Raw genomic sequence first — 8,532 nt, forward strand, 5'->3', positions numbered from 1 at the left:
TGCTGGTATAAAATCTGCCACAACAGTGCTGTGGAACTCACAGCTTTGTCAGTGTCTTGGAACTCTGACAAAAAAAAAAGTAGATTCATCTTGCTAGCTTTTTCTGCTCTACAGCATCATAACTCAGTAGGGGTTTGTATGGTGTCCCCTTCCTCTAGTGAAACATTTTACAGACTGAAGAATAAGGAAACACATGAAAGAGAGAAGCCTGTTTCTGTGCTAGGCTGGAGAAACATATTCTCTTAATCACCTTAATTTTCAAAAAGTTGGAACTTCTTTTCTAAAGTCAATGGTTCTCTTCCAAAAAGAGGGAGGGTATCCTCCACAGGGAGCCCTAGACAGTGAAGATAAACCTGCTTCAGTAGTTTGCCCTGAGCATGGCAGAAATGTGGTGTTTGTTTTATATATTTGAAGGTGTGTAGTATCTAAATTCCAGTTTGGAGGGATGAAGCAGGTTAAAATTTAAGTCTTTGTGCTGTGTAATACGTATAACAAGAGACAGGATACAGGAAGTTCTGCAGAAAATAGCAAAAGATCTTATTTTGGAGAGCAGAGCAACAGTGGTAACTAAGTTTAGCACAATTAAATTATGGCTTAGGGTTAGAGGAACATTAGTTCCCAATAAAAAGGTTTGGAAGACTTAAGCAGCAAGACTGAAATAATTATGAAACCTTAATTTATAATAATGCAATTAAGAATGAAGTTATATCATTCAGGCAAACCAAAACTTGTCAGTGAAAACTTCCTAACCTTGAATGTCACTAGATCAGAAGAGGAAGGAGCCTGTAACCTCTCACTTTTGAAGCCAGACTGGACAAAATCCATGGAATGTTTCACGAGGAAACCGACCTGTGTCAGTGAGGTGAGGCAAACACAGTTACATCCTCAGACTCCCAGCTGATGAACAATTCCAGCATGACTTGGCTTTGTTCTGCTGGCAAGCAGGGAGAAGGACTGATCCCCTTGAGCATCTCCTGTAAATGAGGGAAGTTGCTGCAGCCTGAGGAAAGCAATTTTCAGGTTTCCCGAGCTCCACTCAGTGACACAAGAGCCCCTCTGCAGATGCAGCACCCATCACACGCAGCACAGGTTGATTAGCAGGGCAGGATCCCCCCATGCTGAGCTGCCTTGGAGAGAAAAAACAAATTACCTGCTCTCTGCATCGTCATTATCCTTTACTTGAGAAACCCTCTTCTACTTCCCTCATCTCCACATCCACAGGAAGCACCTGTCAAGTTTATATTTCTTAATTTGGGTCATGAATTTTTATTTCCTAGCGTTTCAGAGACTTCTGTTTTTACTGTTAGCAGGCTGTCCATCAAGACTGCACATTTCCAGACGATTTTCTTTTCAGCTTCCTGAAAGGCAAAAGAAATATCTTTGTATTGTTTATCCTGGCTTTTAGACTTACATTCTCCTACCTTGTTAATTCCATCCTTTCAAATAGCTGAAAATGTTTTTTTGTCTTGCCCTTCACCTTGAGGATTCAGTAGTCAGCAGTTTGTGCAGCTCAGCAGGCAGGGGGGGTTATGGACAGCATGGATGAAATCAGAGCTGCTTCTGCCCACCCAGGTCCAGCTGCAGGATCTGTACAGGAGGAAATCCCATTTGCATAGCAAACGTGGTGGAGTGCTCAGAGGGAAAACCTGGACACACTGAAATCTGTGGAAATCTTGCTGTCAGCAGGACTGCACACAGTCTTCACTCTGCTTCACAAACCCACCATGGCATTTCTGATAATGTTTTTTCAGAAGGAAAAACAGGGATGAAAATTAAGAAAAAAGCGGTTACTGAAGAAAACCAAATAGTCTGGACATGTTTAAAAGAAAGACCCTTAAACCAATATCTTCTATTGACCTGGCAGCACTTCTGAGCTTGCCAACAGCCGTGTTTGGTGCCAGCACAGGGACAGGACCTGGATCAGCTCTGGCATGTGGGGGACAACTTGTCTGGGATCAGGAGAAATACAACAGTTTGTAACCCTCAAAGGGCATTTTTTTAAAGAGTTACCACCGAAGTAAAGGTAAACCAATGTGAGGAGTAACATATTTCATATCCAGTTATATATAATAGATGTGAAATATGTATCATACCTATAATATTTCTAATTGCTTAAACTTTATTATTTTATGCTGTTTCTTTGTTCAAACAATCACAAATTACTAAGGAATGCAGTCACCCCTTGCTTACACTGGCAAAAACTTAGCAAGATCATATAAGATACATACTTAAGCCAGTAATAATTGAAGTAGACAATTAGAGATTACCCTCTTAGAGACATCCAGCAGAAGGCTGGATGAGAAGAATTTGCTGTTGGTAAATAAGACCTTCCATTAACACTTAGAACTCAGCTGTTCCCTGATTTTTTGCCAAAGTTTAGGAAAAGTAGTAGTAATACTGGCTAAATAATGCATCAAAACTGTGTGAGAAGTTTCATTTTATACATACATACATATTTTTTTATATATATATATATATATATATTTATATAATGTCTGCTTCTCTGGAGCCATGATCTCAGCTTAGATCATTAAATAAGGAGTTGGTTTAATATCAGCTAATAAATCACAATAAACCTTCATGTTTCCAAGATGGCAAATATGCTTATCAGACCATATTTTTACATTCTAAAAGATCAAGAGTGAGCACAAACCCTTTTCTCCCCTTTTATAATTAATTCCAAATGTCAATTTGATCTACTAATATAATTCTAATTACCAAATTCCTAAAATAAGGTTGCCTTTTTGTTTCTAAATATCAACCAAACAGAATAATGAAAAAAAATAGATGCCTTGATATGATTAAATGTGATCTGATCAAGCAGTCACGGCTTCCTCTCTCTCCAATTTATGTCTGGCAAGTGAGATGCTGGCAAGGACAGTTCTGGCTGGCCTTGCCTAAGAGGGGAAAGCTGCAACATGAAAAGTTTCTGCCTTTTACTTCTGGTGTAGAAAATGGAAATACATTATGATGGGTACTTAGAGATTGTGGCATATATACTTATCCTGGAAACCACAATTTTTATATTTCATTTTATTCCAGGAGGAAGCAAAGGTGTGAGAACTGTAAATGATGCCATGCTAATAATCCCAGCCAGCCTCTGCAGCAGTTGATGCCATTTCAAGGCACATTTTACTCTTTAGCCCTGATCACTGTCTTGTGCTGCCAATTGTTTCATTATTTTTAAGCAGTTTGCTTACTAACCACGCACTGAGGTGATGCTGAGTATTCTGAGCAATTTTGTTGAGTTTGTGGTTTTTAGTGGCAAATAGGTTTTTGTCTCCCTGTGACAGATGGATGACTTAGTCTGTTAATAGAGGAAGCTGTCACAGAGGAATTCCATGTATAGACTTCATTTACATTTTTAAAGTGCAAGCTGTATAGGTGAAATTCATCTTTTCAGCTCTTCAGGTATTAAACTGTTTGGTGGAAGGGGCTTGGCTTCTTAGTCCTGACTCAGTTTTCTACAGAAACTTTCTGTGCCCAGCAGCTTATGAACAATTACTAGAAGCCCCTAAGAAATTGCTCCAACATTGGCCTCACTGTTTATTACTTCAGTGGAAAAGTGTGGACTGCAAGCATAAGCTGACCCAAATGCCAGATAGAGAAGTTCTCCAGGTTGGAACTGAAATTTGATAATGAAAACTTGCACCATAATGAGCCAAGGTCAGTATAATTGTGTAACTCCACTATTTCAGCAGCTGAAGATTCCACCTGATTAACCTATTTATAGCATTGTATTAATTCAGTACCATTTATTCCAGATGCTCCATGGAATTTTATAAACAGCAAAGGAGACATCAACCCTGAGTGCAGTATGGAATGAGCTGGCTTTCATTAACTCCTGATATTCTGCTGATCCCCTACTTTGAGCAATGTGTTAGCAGGGTCTGAGTTGGATGACAAACAAATGAGAAATTTAAAAATAGCATAATAATGTAGCTGTGGATCCCTGTTGTATTGTATTGCCATCACTGTTAACAGGCCACAGGTTTAGTGCTGAGTTTGCAAGGTATGAAATGGGTTAGCAAATGTATAAATGAACCCAAACAGGTCTTAGACTGAGACAAAAGCATCACCATGAACGTCACAGTGCTCCTGGGGAAAGGCTTCGGCACCACCACCAACATGACCACTGAGCCCTAGGGAGCAGGGAAAGGGACCACAACATCAGAAAATGGGATAAAACACAGGAAGAGCACTTTTAACTGTTTTATTATAGGCACTGGAATTTTTTGTGTCTAGAAAAAGCTGCTTCTTTCTGTGATAATTACATCTGGGCTGATGTGGCTCTTGGAACAGGCTGCAAGTATAGGAGGTAAGAGGATCAAACACACCAGGAACAGTTTAGTCTCCTGCTGCCAGGGAGAAGACTCTGACAAAGCAGAGACAGATACTTCCATCTTCTGATGAAAAATGTCATCTGTTTTGTTGTTGGTTTTGATCCTGATACCCTCCATGCTGTGGAAAAGCTGCTTGAGGGCTTTTCCTGCCTGAGATCAGTGACATTTGATCTGAAATCTGTCTGGAGCCCAGACTGGGGATATGCATGAGGCTGTTGGTAAATACCAATCTTCAACATTTAAATGGTGCTGTAGCTCCAACTGAGCTGACTGCAGCCACACCATGCCTATTAAAGAAACAAGAAAACACCCAAGTCCTGTCTCCAACCATGCATTTTATAAGAAAAGCTCTTTTTCTTTGGTTTAAATATAAACATAGCTACTCAAGTCATATTCTACTCCACTGCTGCCTCCAGGTTTATCCAGAATAAAAAATTGCTACTGTGACAGTCTGACCAGACTGCTAAAATAGAAACATGGAATTTCATTCAGATGATCATCATTATTTAATCCAGCAAATACTAAAATTTAATTTCACCAGAACATATTTTTCTTTGGATTTGGTCCCAAATAATTTAATTCCCTGGGTTTTGCATTGTTTCAGTGGCAACCTACTCACACCATAATTATGTTTAAGGGGGTCAGTGTCCATGTGGGGAACAAAGCTCTCTCTCATCAGTGGGTACCATTCTTAGTATCCATTTGTCTCTTGGTTCCCTGAACCACTGTTGTGAAGCATTTCCAGGGAGCTGATAATCACAATTTAAACCATTATGTTTTCCACCATTTATAAGCGTGTCTGAGCCAGAAATGATTCTGTGGCTGTTGCTGCTGCATCCTTCAGGGACAAAATGTTCTAAAGAGCTAATGTTGCTCTTTCATTAAGAAACCTATTCAGAACCACAGAGAGTGATTTTGACAGTGCAATTGGTAGTTGCTCTAGGGCAGGAGCTTGACAGGAGTCCTATTTTAAGGTAAATGAATGTATTCTGTTTATTTAAAGAAACAGAGTCAGTTCTAGATTTTGGCATGCATGCACCTGTGCATCTTGTGCACTCTGCCTCTCCAGATTGCAGAAAATGATGCTGCCTTGATACATGAAGAAATGTTTGCTGCTGGGGAGCCCTGGCATGAAGACTAGGAAAGAAAAAAAAAAAAAAAGAAAGAAAAAGAAAAAATAAAGAAAAATAAAAAGAAAAGGAAAGGATAAAGGTTTCAAAGAAAAATCAGAGAGATTCCTACAAACCTAAGATCAGTCATTTAACCATATCTCATGTTTTTGTAGCATGAACACATAGAATCATTTTGGTTGCAAAGGACCTCTAAGATCATCCAGTCCAGCCATTAACCCAGCACTAGTGGTGTCAAGACCACCACTAAACCATGTCCCCCAGGGCCACATCTACACATCTTAAAATCCAGCTCAAAATCTACACAGCTTTAAATCTACCATGCAGGGGATGGTGACCAGCAGTTCCCTGGGCAGCCTTCCAATGCCTGACCAGCCTTTCAGTGAAGAAATTTTTCCTAATATCCAATCTAAACCTCTCCTGGTGCAACTTGAGTCCATTTGCTCTTGTCACCCAGGAGAAAAGACCAACTCCATCCATGTTTTGTTGGATTTAGTTGTGGGTGGAGAGAGAAAGGCATGAAATGAATAAGGGAAATTGAGGTGAAGGTCACTGAGATTCAAAGTGACAGAAGAGATTAAGTCCTTGCAAAGATGAACAGGGGTGTAGTGTCACATCATGGTTTTTCTGGTGGCAAAGCTGGTTTTCAAAAGTTCATATCCTTAGCTGCTGGGCATTGTGTTATATAAACAACATTACACTGGTCATTGCACCACAGCTCAGAAAGTTCAGCCAGCACAGGCAAAGGTTATAAACTGCAGAGGTGGAAATGTGAACCAAGGTGGGAATGGGCAGCACATTTCCTTTTGTCTCCATGGGCAGAACTGGAAAGAGCAGCAATCTGAGAAGGAAGGGTGCTTATGGGGCTGAGCTGTGGTCTGGGGAGCTGGCAGAAGCTGGTTTCTGTTCCTGACCCTGCTGCATGACCCATACAGCATGAGAGAAATATTACTGACAGTATTTCTTCAGAAGGGGGTAGTTATGTCTCATTAAAGTAAGAACAATGGAAGATGGTGTAAGAACACAGCATTGTAATCAGTCCCTCTCATCTTTATGAGTGTCACTGCTCAGGTAATCGCAGACTTTCAGAGTTAGATCTCCTGGTAGTGCTACCAAACACATGCTTGTGTCTTAGCAAAATGTTCTTTGTGAGGACTTTGGAGATCAAAGAAGTCTGGGCTTGATTGGAAACCAATTATCTACTGCTGTGTGGACCTTTGAAAACTAACAGGATTTTTATTTTGTTTGCACTTTGATCCCCAAAATGAGCAATAAAAAGATAAGGAATATGAGAATAAAAGAGTAGAAGTACCGAGCAGAGTGGAAAGGGAAAGAAGAATGTACCTACAGGTTAGTTGGATAGATTAAAAACCAAAAATTTAAAAATCAGGTTTCTGGATTGGGACATCCCAGCAAGCTACAGGCATAAGCAATATATCTTTCAGCTCAGTATTTCTGTAAGTCAGAAAAACACCCAAACAGGGCTCCAATATGGATTACCCATGGATGTCCGTGGGAAGAATATTTTTTGCTCCACATGCAACCTGAATTACAGTATTACTTGTGCAGCTGATGCTATTCAAAGTATCATTTCTTTGCTGTCCCTTTATTCTTATTGCCTAAATTCTTTAGCCTTTCTCTTACTCTTTTCCTTGTATGGCTTCATATTCCAGGAAGAACCCAATGCCTACAAGTGTGCTTTGCAGCTCCAGCTCTGTTGTCATTTCCAGTGCTCTCTGCAGTCTGTGGGCCAAGGAAAGCAGGTGCAGATCCATCCCCTCCTGCAGCATTTCACCCACTTCCACGGCCCCTTTACTTTAATTTTCGTTTCACTGTCTGGGGTCAGTCCTTGTACAGGGACAATTAACACTGAGCCTCTGAAATCTGATAGGGATTTAAAGCAGTGGGTGAGTGGTTGCCACCTGGTGAGAGGAGGAGGAAGGAGGGGGAGGATGAATGAGCCGCCCTTTTCCTTTCTCATCCGGCACACATTAGTGGATCAATGACTGAAATGGATGAGGGTGCTGCTGAAGTGTCGGCACTGCAATGATGTAGCTGCTATTAATGGCTAGAGCTCCAGCCCGGAAATTATAGATGAAGAAATGGAAAAAAAAAATATTTCTGTGGGCTCTGAATTGGTGATTTGAGGATTTTAATTTAGTGCTCGCTTTCATATTTCATAAAAAGGCTAGTGTGCACATTTTCAGAAGTTCGCCTGTTAGTTAAGGAAGGAATAAAGTCAATAAACTGTATTTGATCTCAATTCTCCTTCCACTCTCCATCTAAGATACGACACACAATCAGCAATGGTGGCTTTCCTTTAAATCAAGGTTCACGCTTTTCAGCAGATCTCTGCAGTGGGGAAATGTACCACCAGCTCTCTGGCTCTCTGGATTCAGAGCAAACATACAAAATATTTTAGTTTATATAGCCTGTGAACTCAGCATATTTCAAGGTCAAATTCCTATTTCACTGAAATCGCTGGCAAACACATGGTTATCTTCAGGCAGCCTGGATCTAGACACAGTAAAGGAAAAACAACCCAAAACTGATCAAAGCAACCCCAAAATCCCACAGCAAAAGCACCTTGTCTTGCAAAACTGTTGAAAAGGACAAATCTGCTATTCTCAGCTAAATCTGTGACCCGGGGGAGGCTGTACCCTTCCACCAGCAGTCTGACCAATACCAGAATTCAACAGGGTTTTATCCATATTGACTTTCTGTGGGCTTCCCTTCTCCTGCAGCAGTCAGGTCACAGGGGGAGCACGAAGGGAGGGAGCTCAGCTCCCTCCTCGCTGACAGTGATGCAAAGCAACACCCTCTGCTTCTGAGACACTAAAAAGTGAATATATCAAATCCTATAAGAAAGATGTCTATAGAGCAGTGCTCCCACTCTCATCTTTCAGGTTAACCTACTTTCTGCCTCCTGCTCTCAGGCTTTTCCCAGAGTCCCTGCTGTGGTTGCTGCTGTGGCTGCAGCTGCCCTTTCTGCAAGCAGCCAAGGGGAAGGCATCCAGCATGGGTTGGCTGAAACAACAATAGCTGGTCCTGAAAAGCAG

General features: G+C 41.0%; 1 long non-coding RNA gene across 1 annotated transcript; it reads left to right on the forward strand.

Annotated features, from left to right (window-relative positions):
• Positions 1–2,833: 2,833 nt before the first annotated feature.
• Positions 2,834–7,736, forward strand: LOC120502080. The gene is made up of 2 exons (XR_005627442.1): positions 2,834–3,666; positions 3,765–7,736. It is a non-coding gene; the product is annotated as an uncharacterized LOC120502080 (long non-coding RNA).
• Positions 7,737–8,532: the final 796 nt, after the last annotated feature.

Source organism: Passer montanus, unplaced genomic scaffold (assembly GCF_014805655.1).
Source record: "Passer montanus isolate IOZ18808 unplaced genomic scaffold, ASM1480565v1 scaffold21, whole genome shotgun sequence".
Taxonomy (NCBI): Eukaryota; Metazoa; Chordata; class Aves; order Passeriformes; family Passeridae; genus Passer; species Passer montanus.